Raw genomic sequence first — 16,528 nt, 5'->3', positions numbered from 1 at the left:
GTTGATAATTTTTGTATATCTTATTTTTTCTAGATGTTTCACTTTTCTTCTTTATATTGTAACTGCTATTCTAATAGCAAATCCTTCATAAAAGTTATTGCATTACATTCTTGGTTAAATTATCTTTCCATTGATATATAATTTTATGGTACTACTCCAAAAAAAAAAAAGTGGTGTTATTAGCTAGTTTTAGAAAATGCACTTTCCCCAAAAGGCTTCCACAATTTTGGCCACTACTGTATGTGTTGTTGTTGTTTAAAAAAAAGATGGAACCATAGTAATATGGTTACAATTATGTATATTGGGGGCTAGAGAAGAAATCTTCCATGAATTTCAGTGAAAATAAGATGTTGACATCTGCAAAAATAGACACAGCTGCTATTGAGATGGCCCTTTGAAGGACTTCTACTATTGTTTGTCTCTGAGTCAAAAATGCATTTGTTATTGTAGGAAGATTGCAAAAAACAAACAAATCCTCCCCCCAAATAAGTTTAAACCAGGAAATAAATGGTCTAAAAACTGGCATCAAAATATGATGGTGATGATGATGATCACATAATAAGATATGAATACAACATTCCTCTATTAATGTAAATACTGATAAACTTAGATTTATAGTTACAAAGAACATTATAATTCACCATTCTGTTGCGTCTGTATCTTAGCGACTTTATAGAAAAGTGCTGTCTATGCTAATTTGTCAAACACAGCTTCTTTCATTTGCTCATGAACATCTACAAAGATGTTCATCTTTGTATCAGCTTTGATGGCATCAAGCCAGCGAGTTCTTTGCTTGCCCTTCTTCTTGATCTACAAACCATTTTTAGAATTGTTGACTTCTCCAGTGAATTTGCACATATGACATTATCAAAGTAAATCAGGTGTATCCTTGTGATTTTGGCTTCTAGTAATGTTTCTGGTTTTATCCAATTCAGCACCTTCTTGTTGGTTGTTCTGGTTATCCATAGTATATGCAATAATCTATGCCAAGACATCAGTTCAAAGACATCAATTTTTTGATTAGCCACTTTTAGTGTCCAACTTTCAAACCCATACATCATTATAGGAAAGACTATTGCTCTAACTAGGCTGCTTTTTTCATTTATATCAACGACCAGTTTTGGTCACCACAATTTAAAAAAGATGCTGAGACTGTAGAAAGAGTGCAGAGAAGAGCAACAAAGATGATTAGGGGACTGGAGGCTAAAACATATAAGGAACGATTGCTGGAACTGGGTATGTCTAGTGTGATGAAAAGAAGGTCCAGGGATGACATGATAGCAGTGTTCCGATATCTCAGGGGTTGCTACAAAAAAAAGGGAGTCAAGCTATTTTCCAAAGCCCCTGAGGGCAGGATAAGAAGCAACGGATGGAAACTAATCAAGGAGAAAAGCAGCCTAGAACTAAGAAGAAATTTCCTGACAGTTAGAACAATTAATCCGTGGAACAACTTGCCTCCAGAAGTTGTGAATGCTCCAACACTGGAAGTTTTTAAGAAGTGTCTGAAGTGGTGTATGGTTTCCTGCCTGAGCAGGGGATTGGACTAGAAGACCTCCAAGGTTCCTTCCAACTCTGTTATTCTATTCTATTCTATTCTATTCTATTCTATTCTATTCTATTCTATTCTATTCTATTCTATTCTATTCCATTCCATTCCATTCCATTCCAGATATATTCATGTTAACCATTGCAGTGTGGCCTAAGGTTAGCCTGAGTTTGATTTCAAGATTAGAACTAACCTTATGAACAATTTTTGATCCAAGGAAGATAAACAGTATCAAACTAATTCAATTTCCTTCTTGTTGATTTTAAATGTTTCATGTCTACCTTCAGCTGTTGTCATTATTTTTATTTTTATTTTCCTGATGTTAATACTCAGTCCTACTTTTTCTCTTTCATACTTGATTTTCGGGGTCATTATTCCCAGATGTTCCTTATTTTCAGCCAATAGTGTTATATCATCTGCATACCTCAAATAATTTGAACATGTATTTGTGTTTAAATTAACATAATAAAATTATCTTCAGATTTTTTTTATTTGCATAGTGAGATCCTAAATTAAAATAGAATGTGCACAAAAGGAAAGCATAGCATTTAGTTCTACTTTGCAAGGCTATCATGCTATTAGGCAGTTCTCGACTAACAACCATTCATATATTGACCATTCAAAATTACAATGCTGCAAAAAAATGACATGATGGTTTTTCACACTTATTACCATTGCAGCCTCCCCATGGTCATGTGATCAAAATTTGAATGCTTGGCAATCTATACATATTCAATGAGAAAGTGAGATTCACTTAACAACTGTGGCAATAAAGGTCATAAAATGGAAGAAAACTCACCTAACTGTCCCACTTAGCAAAATAAATTTTGGGCTTCTTAGTGGTACTAATTCAGGGACTAACTGCATGCACAGTGTTTTTAACAGAGTACCCAAAGTGAATTTAAACGCAAGATTCAGAAAGTTCCAGTGTTGAAAAATTTATGGGAAATTCACTGACATGAAATTGCTGTTGCAATACCCTACAGGAGAGGGATATTAAACTAATTTAAACTTTAAAACTATGGTTAACTTTTTAGCAATGGTTATTACTATAGTGAACCAGCTTAGTAATAGCACAGATTTATATAACACTCCACAGTACTTTACAGCCCTCTCTAAGTGGTTTACAAAGTTATCATATTGCCCTCAACAAAACCATTTTATCGGCATCAGAAGGATGGAAGGCTCAGTCAAGCTTCAGCCAATCAGGATCAAACTGCTGGCAGAGTGCAATACTGCATTCTAACAACTGCGCTACCACAGTTCTTGCTTCTTGGAAAATACCTAAGGGTTAATAATATTAGTGTCTGGTTATACTATATCTCTAAATTTTGGATCTTTCAAATTGATGAAGAATATTGTATGTATCAAGCTTAAACTGTTATGAAAAAGATAGCTGTGTTTTCATGAAAGAATACTTGTGTTCTAGATGACAAAAGTTGACTTAACAGAGTTTCTCATTTCTCTGTTTAAAATCTGGTTTACACAATGAAAATACAAGACCAGAAAAACTGGCTACATATTTCATTCATTATTTAAAAATTGGGTCATAAAATTGACACTGAAGAAAAGTTGTACAATTTTAATAGTCTGATATAATTTTTCTTGTTTAAGCTGGTATAATATATAATTTAGGTAGTTGGTTTTTTTTCAACTTTGCATATTTTTTTTTTATTCAAAAGTAATACAAGTCTTACTGTTCTGTTGCTAATTAATTTAGTATAATAAATGATCCTTTTGATTTAAAAAAAAAAAATTGAAAACTTTTTAGCAATGTATAGAGGAGCATTTCTTCCTCCCTCAACAGTGTTTTGGAAAACAAAGTAAGTTTATTTCATTATATGGATCAATTCACTAATCAAATAGCCTTGGTGGCGCAGCAGACTAAAGCACTGTTAAGTGCTTAAAGTAACACCAGTTGCCTGCAATTACTGCAAGTTCAAATCTCACCAGGCTCAAGGTTGACTCAACCTTCCATCCTGTTGAGGTAGGTAAAATGAGGACCAGGATTGTGGCGGCAATAAGCTGACTTTGTATAAAAAAGAACACCGCTTGGGGGGATGAAAGCCCTACTAAGCAGGTATATACAAAAGTATGAAGGCATATAAATCAAACCAAGAAAGAAAGAAAGAAAGAAAGAAAGAAAGAAAGAAAGAAAGAAAGAAAGAAAGAAAGAAAGAAAGAAAGAAAGAAAGAAAGAACAGAACAGAACAGAATAACGGAGTTGGAAAGAACCTTGGAGGTCTTCTAGTCCAACTCCCTGCTCAAGCAGGAGACCTGGCCTATACTATTTCAGACAGGTGGCTGTTCAATCTCTTCTTAAAAACCTCCAGTAATGAAGTTGCCCACAATTTCTGAAGGCAAGCTGTTCCACTGGTTAATTGTCCTCACTGTTTGGAAATTTCTCCTTTATTCCAGGTTCCTTCTTTCCGTGATTAGTTTCTATCCATTGTTTCTTGCTTTGCATTCTGGTTTTTTAGAAAATAGGTTGATCTAGTAGTGAGTTCCACTTACCTTTGCTATAGTTTGGAACTGGGAGCGTGCACATGCGTGCGCTCGCTTTGCTCGTGGGTAGTGCTTCTGTGAAGAACTTTCTGCACATGCTCAGAGTGTCCATGATGATGTCCGGGTGGGGGGGCGGAGCCTCCCACCTCCACCACTACCGGTTTGTCCAAACTGGAGCAAACCGGTAGAAACTCACCACTGGGTTGACCTCCTCTTCTTTGTGGGAGCCCCTCAAATATTGGAACACTGCTGTGTTGTAACTCCTACTCCTAATGAAGCCTTATTCAATTCAAATAAATATATTATTTGAATTGCCTGAAGCTGTCTGTCTAAAATGCTTTTACAGACACTATTTTCAAGAATGGTTTTAATAGCCAGTTGAGACATTCTGGGCAAACAAAATGGAAGGGCAATTTTAACAGAGGATAGAAAAATACCATTCTATCCATCCAGAGTCTAAAAATATCTGCACTGTAATTGCCAGAATGATATCTTGTGGTTACCTGCCACATTCCTTGGCACACGATACACAGTCGTTATTCTACCGCAATGTAAAAACACCACTTTCAACATCTTGTGCAATCGAAAAAGCAGTGAAGATGCATGTATGCCCAGCATAGAGTCTAACTTAATTTTAAAAGGCTGAAGAGACATGAGTTAAAAGCTACTATAAAATAACTGATGTCTCATGAAAATAAGGAAGAGGAACACAGCTTCTAGTATTTTTCCAGGAGGCACATCAATAACTAGCTCTGTGAAAAAAAAAAAGAAAAAATTGAATATCCACATGTCTTCTACCTACCTGTCTGAGTCTGTATAAACACAATCAAAGTCTAAGGTGTATTGATTTTATGATTTTATTTTATTGTTTTGAACACATTTTAGCCCATTGCAATTTAACAGACTAATAGCAGTTTATGTAGAATGATTGAAAATATTCATGGTAGCACTTAATACCACGTGAGAATTTTAACAACAATAAAAACAAAATCAATTCAAAACACAAAAATAAAAGCAATAAAAATAATTATTTATTTTATTTATTAAAAAAAAAAGTTCAGGAGTAAGTTCTGTGAAACAATTCCATCTTGAACAGTTTTCAAAATGTCAGCAAGCAGGAGCTGATTTCATTTCTTTCTTAATTTATATCCCATCTTTATTATTGTTACAAATACTTATGACTGAGCCCAAAATTTCTCTTGCTAAGTGACACAGTTAAGAAAATTTTGTTCCATTTTATGACCTTTCTAGGCACAATTGTTAAGTGAATCACTTCAGTTGCTAAGTTAGTATCATAGTTCTTAAGTGAATCTGGATTTCCTGTTGACTTTGCTTGTCAGAAGGTTACAAAAGGTGATCACATGACCCCAATATACTGCAAGCTTCATAAATACGAACCAGTTGCCAAGCATCTGAATTTTGATCATAGGGGATGCTGAATGGTTGTGGGAAAAGTGTGAAAAACAGTCATAGGTCACTTTTTTCAGTGCCATTGTAACTTTGAACAATCACTAAACAAATGGTTGTAATGCAAGAACTACTTGCATCTTCTTCCTCCTTTTCTCCCCAAGAACAAGCACCCTGTGAGGTGACTTGGACTGAGAGAGCCTGATTGATCCAAGATCACTCAGCTGGCTTTCATAGGTAAAGCAGGACTAGAACTCACAGCCTCCCACTTTCCAGCCTGGTGCCTTAACCACTAAACCAAATTGGTTCTCTATTGGGAAGCTGTGACATAACATTTATGCTACCATACACTCAAAAAAAAAAAAAAGCATACTCTTGCTTCAGCTAGCTGGACATCTTGAAAATATGGGAGTTTGGGAGGTGAGGAATGAGATGAAAAAAATCTAAGAGGCAAGGTCAATTGGATGTAACTTCTCCTTATCTTTCACCGTCTCTGAACCATGAAGATGAACAAGTCACAAGTTTCCCAATAACTTAACATTTTACATTTGATTGTACACAGTTTTGTTTCTTGACTATCAAAACCTAAAATGGTGCTGAAGATACACTCAAGAGATGAATGCAGATACAGTGAGGAGAATGGCAGAATAGAATGGTCTCTTTCTTTCCTTCCTTCCTTCCTTCTTTCTTTCTTTCTTTCTTTCTTTCTTTCTTTCTTTCTTTCTTTCTTTCTTTCTTTCTTTCTTTCTTTCTTTCTTTCTTTCTTTCTTTCTTTCTTTCACTGAGGACCCAAATTGTTGGGAGCAATGTGCTGACTCTGTAAACTGCTTAGAGAGGGCTGTAAAACCACTCTCTAAGCAGTATATAAGTCTAATATATATAAGCAGTATTATATATATTATATATCTAATATATATAAGCAGTATATAAATCTAGTGTGTGTGTGTGTGTGTGTGTGTGTGTGTGTGTGTGTGTGTGTGTGTGTGTGTGTTAAGGGGCATGCATAAACGCACCAGCGTGCTTACTGTCCCTGTCCTAATGTTTTCTTTTATTCGTATCCTTTTCATGTATTTATAATTATGTTTACACTTGTATCTGTCATAAAATACATGCTTGATGAAATAAATAAATAAATAAAATAAAAGTGCTATTGCTATCACACAGATTTTGTTTCATTATGGAACATTGATTTTATTGTGTTTTTATTTCACATGGGGAAGACAGCATTGATGTTTCATTTGCTTTGTGAAACTAATGTGGAGAAGTATACTACATGAAGTTTTATTCCTAGATTGAACAGTTTTTTGTTTTTGTTTTTCATAAACCATTAAGAAGGGATTGCTTCACATCCTAGAATCCAAATGTTTGCATAGGCCTCCCAAGTTACTGAAGACTTCAAGACTTGTAGATTGTTTCCAAATGTTAAAGATTTGTTATTTGCTTTCAGTTTCTCCTGCTAAACTGAAATGCAGTTCTCAGTCAGAAGAAAATTCTTGATCTGAAAATGTTTAAAATGTTGCCTGAGTCTAATCTGAAATTAAAGTATAAAAACTAACAATGCAGGGAACTTTTGAAGATCTTCATGAACAGCTGGTGTAGTTATTGCACTTCAGGATGAAGTGAAATTAACTGACAGTCTTATCTACTATAGTAACAAGGCAGGATAAAAAATAACTAACTAAGGAGAGAACCAATCTAGAACTAAGGAGAAATTTCCCGACAGTAGAACAATTAATTAGTGGAACAATTTGCCTTCAGAAGTTGTGGATGCTTCATCACTGGAGGTTTTTAAGAAGAGATTAGACATCCATTTGTATAGGGCAGTGAAGGCAGTGATGGCTAACCTTTTTGCCGTCATGTGCCAAAGGTGGGGGGAGTGTGGGGGGTCGTGGGTGCCCACATCCATAATTCAATGCGCCTCGCCCTCCTGCGCATGCGCAAGTGACCCCCACACACACTTCCCCTTGCTTTTGGCACGCGATGGCACGGTGGGCCCAGTAGGCCCGTTTTTCCTCCTCCCCAGGTTCCAGAGGCTTTCTAGGAGCCTGGCGAGGCCAAAAACAGCCTTCCCCATCTCCCCAGAGGCCTTCTGGAGGCCTGAAACAGCCAGTTTCCCAACTTCCGGTGGAACCGGAAGGCCTGAAAATCAGTTATCTGGTGCGCACTGGAGCTGAGCTAGGGCACACTTGCGTGCCCACCAATATGGCTCCGCTTGCCACCTGTGGCACCTGTGCCATAGGTTCGCCATCATGGGTATAGGGTTTCCTGCCTGAGTAGGGGGTTGGATTAGAAGACCTCCAAGGTCCTTTCCAACTCTGTTATTCCATTATTATGTTTTGTTAAATGAGAAGCCAAAAAGATGATTCTCAAATCATTTAATCCATTTTTTCTGAACTTTTAATCTCTGATTATACCCTGTTAATCTAAAATTTATATTCAAAATTGGATTTGGTACAAGCATATGAACAGAACCAATTACATCCGCTTGTGCAAGGGGTTGGGTAGAAGCCTTCCAAGATCCCTTCCAACTCTCTTATTCTGTTATATATTATTGTAAATATATTGTATTTCTATTTCAATTATAGACATATCAAACAACTGATACGTTTCGCTACACATACCCACAAATTGTGTGCAGTGCAAGTATGCTCCATTGTTGTCATTTTTGTTAAGGTATTTCTTCATTTTATCTACATTAGTGACCATTCTAAAATAAACATACTTTAAGTACAAAATAGGAAAGGTTCTACAATTTATTATATATAGGGCAGCCAAGTTTAATTTGAAAGGGCAGGAGATGTGGTTGCCTTTCCGCAGATTGATTATTAGCAAGGGGGAAAAAAATCTAATAGGATCTTGATTCTATGTCTATTCAGTCTTCTGAGTGAAAGGAAATATGCAGGGAAAATGTCCAGTTTCTAACACAAAGATTTACTTTTCACTGGGTCCTTAAGAATCACTAGCAAGGGTGAAACACATGGAAATAGGTCACAGGAAACACACATCAGATAAACAGAGGAAGTAATTATTCAGCAGGAAAGTTTGCAGGAAATAGGTTGTTTTTCTTCACTCACTGGGGTCCTTTCAGTCTTAGGATATCAGCCATGGTGAAGGAAGTCAGATTGTAATTGCAGGGCAAGTCTTATTTATACATAGTGCTAACATCAGATATCATTCATATGGAAGTTGCATTGTCTAAGTAATCAAATATTCCAGTAGGTTATATAGTAATACAGTTTCCAAAGCTGCAGTTAATGTGCCTTATGCCAAAGGGAAAGAAAAACATCTATTGTTTAAGATGCTCAAAGCAAAGGTACGCCCTGCACATTAGAAATTGTATATTGATTTGTTTTACAGCAATCTTTCTTCTCTTTCTCTTCTCTTTCCTTTCCCCCTTCATTTATCCTTTCTACCTTCTTCTTCCCTCTTCTCCTACTCCTTCTATACTTCCCCTTCCTTTCTCCCCCTCCTCCTTTCTTCCTCCCTATCTAACCTCTCCTACTCTTATTTCCCCTCCCTTTCTTCATCTCCTCTTCCCTTTCTTCTATTCCTCTCTTTCTTTCTCCCTTCCTTCCATCTCCCTACTCCTTCCATCTCTCTCTATTGGTGGATTAATTTTCAATTCAGTGTTTTTCTCTATGGTATCCAGGCATCCCCGATTTTTCTTCCATTTATTGAATGTGAATCACTACAGAAATACACAAAATCTCACAAAGCAGCACAAATATTATTTTATTTTATTTTATTTTTATATAAAAGCAGCTAAATTTAAAACTTCCTAAACTTTAAATGGCTAAGTCTAAAAAAAGAACGACTAAAAAAAACCCCAATTAACTATTTTTTTTAAAGTTCCCAAAGGGGGAAAAAACTTACAGGCAGGCAGATAGAGCTGCTCACTGATGAGCTTGATTGCAGGTAGGGAGATTCAGTTGCTTGCTGATGCAATGGATTGCAGGGATTACAGCAAGCGAAGCAAGGCAGGCGTGCGAAGGTAAGCAAGCTGGAGGTTGGGCGGGGGAAGGGATTTTTGCTACCGGATCTCCGAACTGCCCGCCACCATCACTACCTACTTGCCCCAGCCAGTCCGAACTGGGAGCATTTCACCCGATACAAAGTAACAATGTAACAATATAACATTAAACAATTTTTTTTTTGCTTCTTACATATATTTCATTTCATCTTACATCATTTACTAACATTTCAATTTTATTTCTTAATTTCAATTAATTCAGTTAATGAAATGGAAGAAAGGCCCCCCCCGAACATCTTTAAATGTACTAGGATAAAGAATGAATTATCAAAAAATTAAAAGAGAATATATATGATTAAAAATGAAGAAATTAGAACTTGAGGGTGAAAGAAGATGTTGTTTATATAAATAAGAATAGAAATATTAAGATGATTAAAAATATGGAAAAAGAATATTTTGGCAGAAATTGTAACTAAGTAAAATGTATTTGGATATGACAAGTTGTATATGATACGATATGGTCAATACTCTGTTTCATAAAATGTGTGTGTGTGTGTGTGTGAGGAAAAAATAGTAATAAAACTTGATTTTTAAAAAAAGAAATTGTATATTGAAAACAAGGTAATACTATTTTGTTTTTACTCTGCCCTTTATTTAGGGAATTCAGGCCCATCAACAAGGTTTTCCTCAGTGAAGTTATCTTCTCAATAGCTTGGATCTGGTTAAAATGAGAAAATGGGAATAGTCTACAGCAGGGGTTACAAACTCAATTTCATTGAGGCCTTGATATGTTGACCTGGGGGGGGGGGCAGAGTGGGCGTGGCCAGAGTGGGCGTGGCCAGATCAACATTATTTGCGTTGAGGTGGCCCAAGCGCTCTGCCAGAGAAAACAGGCTCCTGACCTCCATTTTTGGCTGAACACCCTCTTGCAACCCTCTGCCAACAAAAACAGGGCTGCAGGCGGCCCTTGCAAGCCCCATTTTCATCTGTGATGGCCTCCTGAAACCCTCTGCCTGTTGTGGCCCTCCTGAGCTCCGTTTTCGCTGGCAAAGGCACAGCAGGCCAGTCCTTTGGTGTTTTCAGGGTGGGCCCCTGGACCAGATCTAAGCACCCCAGATCCAGACCCCAGGGCCTTTAGTTTGACACCCCAGATCTAGAAATTCATTCATGGAATTTAATGGATGAACATGAAAGATAGAGAGTAGTAGTGTTAATTCACTTATTTTGGGAAAATGTAGCCTAATCTTTTGAAGATGCTGGAGACTGAATCTAGCAGGATCCACTCATGAGCTTTGAAAAGGTCAAGACATTCTTGAGTCAAATTCAACCCAGATTGAGGATACATTTATGTTGATTTGGGGACAGTAATTTGAAGCACATGCACTGAGTAGCTTTAGGTTATTTCCGAAGGTCTCAACAAACTAATTTGAAAACACATTACAATTGTTAAATGATAAAGATACTTGTAGTCTGTTTGGTATTGTTGGAAGAAATATCTTCTGGGTTCTGGTCCAAGTGGGGAAAAATACACTGGAAACATGGAGACTGCTTGGAAAGATGGTTTAATGGTGGACAGGATCACATGGCTTGAGTTCCTGAACAGAAAAGGGGCAGATACAGTAAATCCTCGGGTTTTGCATTTCTTGGGGCCCCGAAAGAGTATCCTGATTGGTTGTCAGACTCCCAGGGGATGAGGGTCTTAGTTAGCCTTGCTGGCTGATGGTCACATGTGCTTCCCAGGCCACATGTGGTGAGTTTCTGCTGCTATTGTGTAGAGGGCTAATCCTATCTTTGTTGGATCTTTGACAATTCCTACTATGGCTGTGCCTGAAGGAGGTAGATCTTTGTTATGTAGAATAGACTGGCCCAGGCCTTAATGGCCCATTGACAAAGGGTGGGGGCAGGAAGATGGGAGCTGCTTCAAAACATGCTTATCCATTTCTCATCCAGGGAAATATAATATTCTGCTTTTTTTAATATTTCCTAAAAAATATTTCATTCTTCTAGGAAAGGGGTGGGTGCTAACTTCCTACAGTATGTAACCATCTTCTGCTTCTAATCAATCTGTGTTCCCCTCCATTATCCCTGCCAGTTTCACATCACTTTCAATTCATATCTAAATCCGTCCAGTTTCGACACTTCATGTATCCAATGAAATGAGCACAATATCACAACATAGGGTTTTTGTCACGTGCTTCTCCCACCTCTGAAACCTGTATTTCGGTGTGATTGCATATGTGAGCTACAGAATTAATACTCACTGGGAAATCTGTGACTTCCCGACCATATGTTTAAAAAAATGAATGTACCAAAATGTCTTGGCCAAGTCAAGAAGCCCCAGCTAGGTTCACTTTGAAAATATGAAAAATATTCTGAAAATATTTTATGTCAATCACATTCCATTTGTAGTACTGCTCAGACAGAAAGCAATAACAGCTAGATACATCAGTATTTTCTTAACTTTAAGAGATAATGTATGTTTCGGGTTACAAATTCCATCTTGATATTTTCAGCAACAAATCTTGACTGAACATGAGGTCTTTAAAATCTCAAATGCACCTCTGATTGGAGTATTTTGTTTTAGAATTTAGAAGATGTTTAGCATTATTTTGTCTATGTTGTATTCTATGGAGCAATCTTTGCAAGATAGAAACATTAAAAAGCATTTATTACCCCTCTAACGTTGGAGACTCTAATATAAGATCATCTCACTAACTATACTTGAGCTGAACTATTTAGTCCAAGGAATCTACACAGTCTCCAAGCGCTCAAACTCCCCTCTGAAATACTCCATATTTATACAAATGAAAGAAAAACTGAATTTAAGATAATTTTCCCCCAATGCCCAAACACAAAAATAAGTATTAGGGCTACAAAATGTGGTCTACAAACACTCACTAGATGGCAGCAAAGAGTTAGAGCTGCTGTATCTTTTAACTGCCATCTAGTGATCTCATGGAGTTGTGCAGCCCAGTTCCAGCAGCATGGATAGACAGAAATGAATTGAAGCATTGTTTTATACAGCATTCTATTTCCACACTTGATGTTTACAGCTTCAGGCAAAACCAGTCCCGGAGAGCTCCCCCCTTTCTCCCAACAATTGTCTGAATGTAATATATTGGCTGTGTATGCCTGTATATTGGTTAGTCTTTCCAGAACCTTCCTGTACTTTAAGTTTAAAAAAAATATAGAGTCAGAACAGAGATATTAATTAAATTAAATTAAAATTAATTTCCTGTAAAACAAATTGTGTTATTTATAAATTTAACCAACTCCCCATCTTCCTATCCCAATTATCCTCTGCCAGAGAAAGCAATAGATTACTCATGTATTCTATAAGACACATGGGAAAGGGAAGACACGAGATGGGGGAGGGGAGGGAAGAGAAGGGGAAGGAAGGGAGAGGGAAGGGAAAGGAAGAGAAGGGAAGGGAAAGGGAAAAAGAAAATGAAGGGGAAGGAAGGGAAGAGGGGAGGGAACGGAAGAGAAGGGAAAGGAAGGGAAGACCTTGAGAAATAGTATCATCAAATCTCAGATTTATTAAACAAAAAGGAAATGGGAAGAAGGCAGGCAATGAAAGAAAACATCCAAAATATAGCCGGGTTTTGTAGTACTTATAAATAAATATAGGGAAAAAAATCTTTCAGCATAACCTTCATGCCATCTAATTAGTATATGTCACACTTGATAGAATATTCAAAATCAGATGTGTTTTTTCCCCAAAAATCTCTTCCCTTGTTTTTCTTTCTGCTGCATGTACAAAATTTTAGGGCAAATAACATCACTTTAGCAGTGGACATTCAGGGAGTGCTGGGAAAACACACAGACACACACATTTTTATTCACTGTTAGAAAGATATGAATGGAAGAAGGAAATTCTATGCTGCCTTGGGCAACAGGCAGATTGGTAGTTTCTGGTGTTCCAGTTTTGCTTCTCTCTGGTGCTTGGCTGTCATGGATAAAATAATCAAAAGATCTTCAAAATTGTAGAAAGAGAGAAAATGAAAGGCCTGAAAGATGATGAGATTCCCAGCATCCTTCTCCTAGTGAGTTCTGAATTCTCCTAGTGAATTCTGACTTTGCATCCTATCAAGGAAAATTATTATTGGAGAAATTCCTGAACTCTGTTGCACTTTTATTCCATGGCAAGAAATACCTGTATTTATTATCCTTGCTCCAACTGCAGACTATATACAAAATAGGCATGTTTCCCCCTCCCCCCACACACACATTTGTAATAAAATAGATCCAGTTGTGAATGTAGGTACTCCTTAACTAATGGCCATAAATGGGACCAGAATTTCCATTATTAAGCAAGGCAGATGTTAAGTGAATCAAGCACACCCAATCACACTTGTAAGCACACTTATAATCTTTTTTTGCCATGGCCATTATATGACTCAATGTAGTTGTTAAATGAATCATCCAATTGTTAAGCGAATCCAGTTAGTTTTTGCCTACCTGCAAAATTAATATTAATAAATTTATTCCAGTGTGGTATATGAGATATATACAGTATAACAACAGCAGAAATATAATATTATAGCTATTCAGATGGGACACTTTTCTAATAAACATGCACAATCTTTTAACATTTGGCATCCAATTTGTGAAGCTCATGAAATAAACTGTTTTGAGCTTTGTTTTGCACCCATCAATTTACAAATCCCAAATTATAATAAACCATGCCTATATTCAACGCACCTTGTTTGACAACTTGGCTAAAAATGATAGGCCGATACATAGAGAACATACAGGTAGAAAGTAAATTGAAGGGAAAGGAAGAAGTGCTTTAGATTCAGATAATATGATTCAAAAGGGACGTGTTGGCATATTGCAACTACTGGCATGTCCTTAAAGAACCTATGTGTTTTCTAGGGTTCTCACAGAGGTTATGTAGGAACGTATGTATTTGAAATAAGGATATGGCCATAGTGTGATGCTTTATGTGAACCTAGGAAAAGATGCAGTTTCTTCAGAAGGCAATGGCAGACAATGGCCTTTTCATTTTCAAATCCAAAGTGTTGATCATCCGTGGTAGATCTTCACATAACCTGGAGAGGTTGGAGTGCTTCTGACTCATGAAAAGAAAACTCAAAAAATAAAAATAATGAATTCAAATGAGCTGTTTCTCTCTTAGACTCATAATTCCCTTTCCGTAAAAAAAAGAAAAAAAGACAAACAGTACTCATTAGTTGGTTTTGACTAGGTCTTTGTCAAACTCTGATGGCCAGTTTTAAATTATTGTCTTAAAATATATAGTCTCTGATTATCCAATGTAGGATTAATATTTATTTATTTATTTATTTATTTATTTATTTATTTATTTATTTATTTATTTATTTATTTATTTATTTATTAAATTTATATCACGCCCTTCTCCCCGAAGGGACCAGGGCGGTGAACAGCCGAGAATTAAAATAACATACAATATAAAAGTTAAAATAATTAAAAATAAATTAAATTAAATGGCCGCCCCAATTTAAAACCCCTAGCAATACAATTAAAAAACTAACCCATAAAAACCTATTCAGGCCAGGCCGGCTTGCTGAAATAAAAACGTCTTCAGGGCCTTACGGAAAGTGGGGAGATCTGGAATCAGCCGTATTCTGTGAGGTAGCTCGTTCCAGAGGGCGGGTGCTCCCACAGAGAAGGCTCTCCCCCTGGGGGCCGCCAGCCGACATTGCTTGACCGACGGCACCCTGAGGAGGCCCTCTCTGTGAGACCGTATTGGCCGGTGGGAGGTTATCGGTAGCAGAAGGCGGTCTCGTAAATACCCTGGCCCTAAGCCATGGAGCGCTTTAAAGGTGAGAACCAACACCTTGAAGCGCATCTGGAAGACCACCGGGAGCCAGTGCAGCTCGCACAGGATAGAATTGATAGAGGAAAATCGATACCCTGAATTCTACTTTGTCTTTGACTATATTTGTTAGGATTGCAGTAAAACAAAGGAAGAAAAAAAGAAAATAGATTGTGCCTGACTAAAGATCATCTACAGGTAATTATCACTTAATGACTGGTTGCTTAATGACCATTTAGAGTTATGACAAACATCCCTAGCCCTACTTACGACCAGATTTTGAAGATCCAATAGCTGCACACTCACACACAGCCACCGGGGTCATGTGATTGCATTTTTGGGCATTTAGCAATTGGATTATATTTATGTTCATTTGAGCATCTTGTGATCACGTGACCACATTTTTGGGGGGGTTTTTTGAGAGAGAGTTTCTGGAGTTTACTTCCAGTGTCCAGCAAAAAATGCTCACTGGGGAAAATGGGTTCATTTAACAACTGTGACCTTTGCTTAAAAACAGCTGTGAAAGTCATAAAATGAGACAGGGTCCCATGGTCCCTTGGCCTAATGATGGCCAAGATTGACAACTATAATTCTAGGCTCAATTACGATCGTAACTCGAGTACTACCTGTATTTGGAAGTGAATCATTTATTTGATTGTATATTTATCTTCTGTAATATTTAAATTGTATATTTATCTTCTGTCTCGTCTGAATCCCAGCAAATACAGAACGAAATGGTATCAGATACAGAATATCCACTTTTGAAATACATTTTTCAGTCCCAAAGTATTATTCAAAAGCAATTTATAACACTCAGAATGAACACTATTAATGTATAAGATAAACACTCTCTTTTTACACCACTAAAATGTAGACATTCTTGAGGTACACTTGGCTCCTAGTAAATACATGGATACGTTGATGAAATTTTATTGGCAGCAGCATGGAAATATATCCTGATACCTTATTTCAAAAATAACTTTTATTTCCAAGTTTAACTCAGAGTCTTAACATTTCCTAGGATTAAATATTAATCAGGCTTGGCCTTGCAGATGGACAGACACAGTATTCTGCTGTGACTTTATTCCTCTCCTAAAGTCTTTTAAATGTAAGGTAGGCCATTTCTTTATCCCCTTTTCATTAACTCCTCAAGCTTCAATAATCTACCTGTTAGCTTTGGCTGCGTCCAATTTGTCCTGTATTTGTGTGAACTGGGAGAACAGTGTTGGGTTGTTGAGGAATGTCCTTGACTAATGACTTGTCATTATTTAGACAATAGGAATGACTTAGGATTTGGCCA

General features: G+C 37.0%; 1 long non-coding RNA gene across 1 annotated transcript in view; it reads left to right on the top strand.

Annotated features, from left to right (window-relative positions):
- Positions 1 to 16,528, top strand: part of LOC117655080 (uncharacterized) — a 46,435-nt gene that overhangs the window by 14,313 nt on the left and 15,594 nt on the right. Inside the window, exons 2-4 of the long non-coding RNA XR_015734115.1 lie at positions 8,044 to 8,131; positions 15,362 to 15,426; positions 16,250 to 16,336. This is a non-coding gene — a long non-coding RNA (uncharacterized LOC117655080). The remainder of the gene's footprint in view (positions 1 to 8,043; positions 8,132 to 15,361; positions 15,427 to 16,249; positions 16,337 to 16,528) is intronic.

This window comes from Pantherophis guttatus, chromosome 4 (genome assembly GCF_059756535.1).
Source record: "Pantherophis guttatus breed Tessera chromosome 4, ASM5975653v1, whole genome shotgun sequence".
Taxonomy (NCBI): Eukaryota; Metazoa; Chordata; class Lepidosauria; order Squamata; family Colubridae; genus Pantherophis; species Pantherophis guttatus.
Note: the sequence above shows the minus strand (reverse complement) of the source record. Positions and strands in the feature narration are given on the sequence as shown.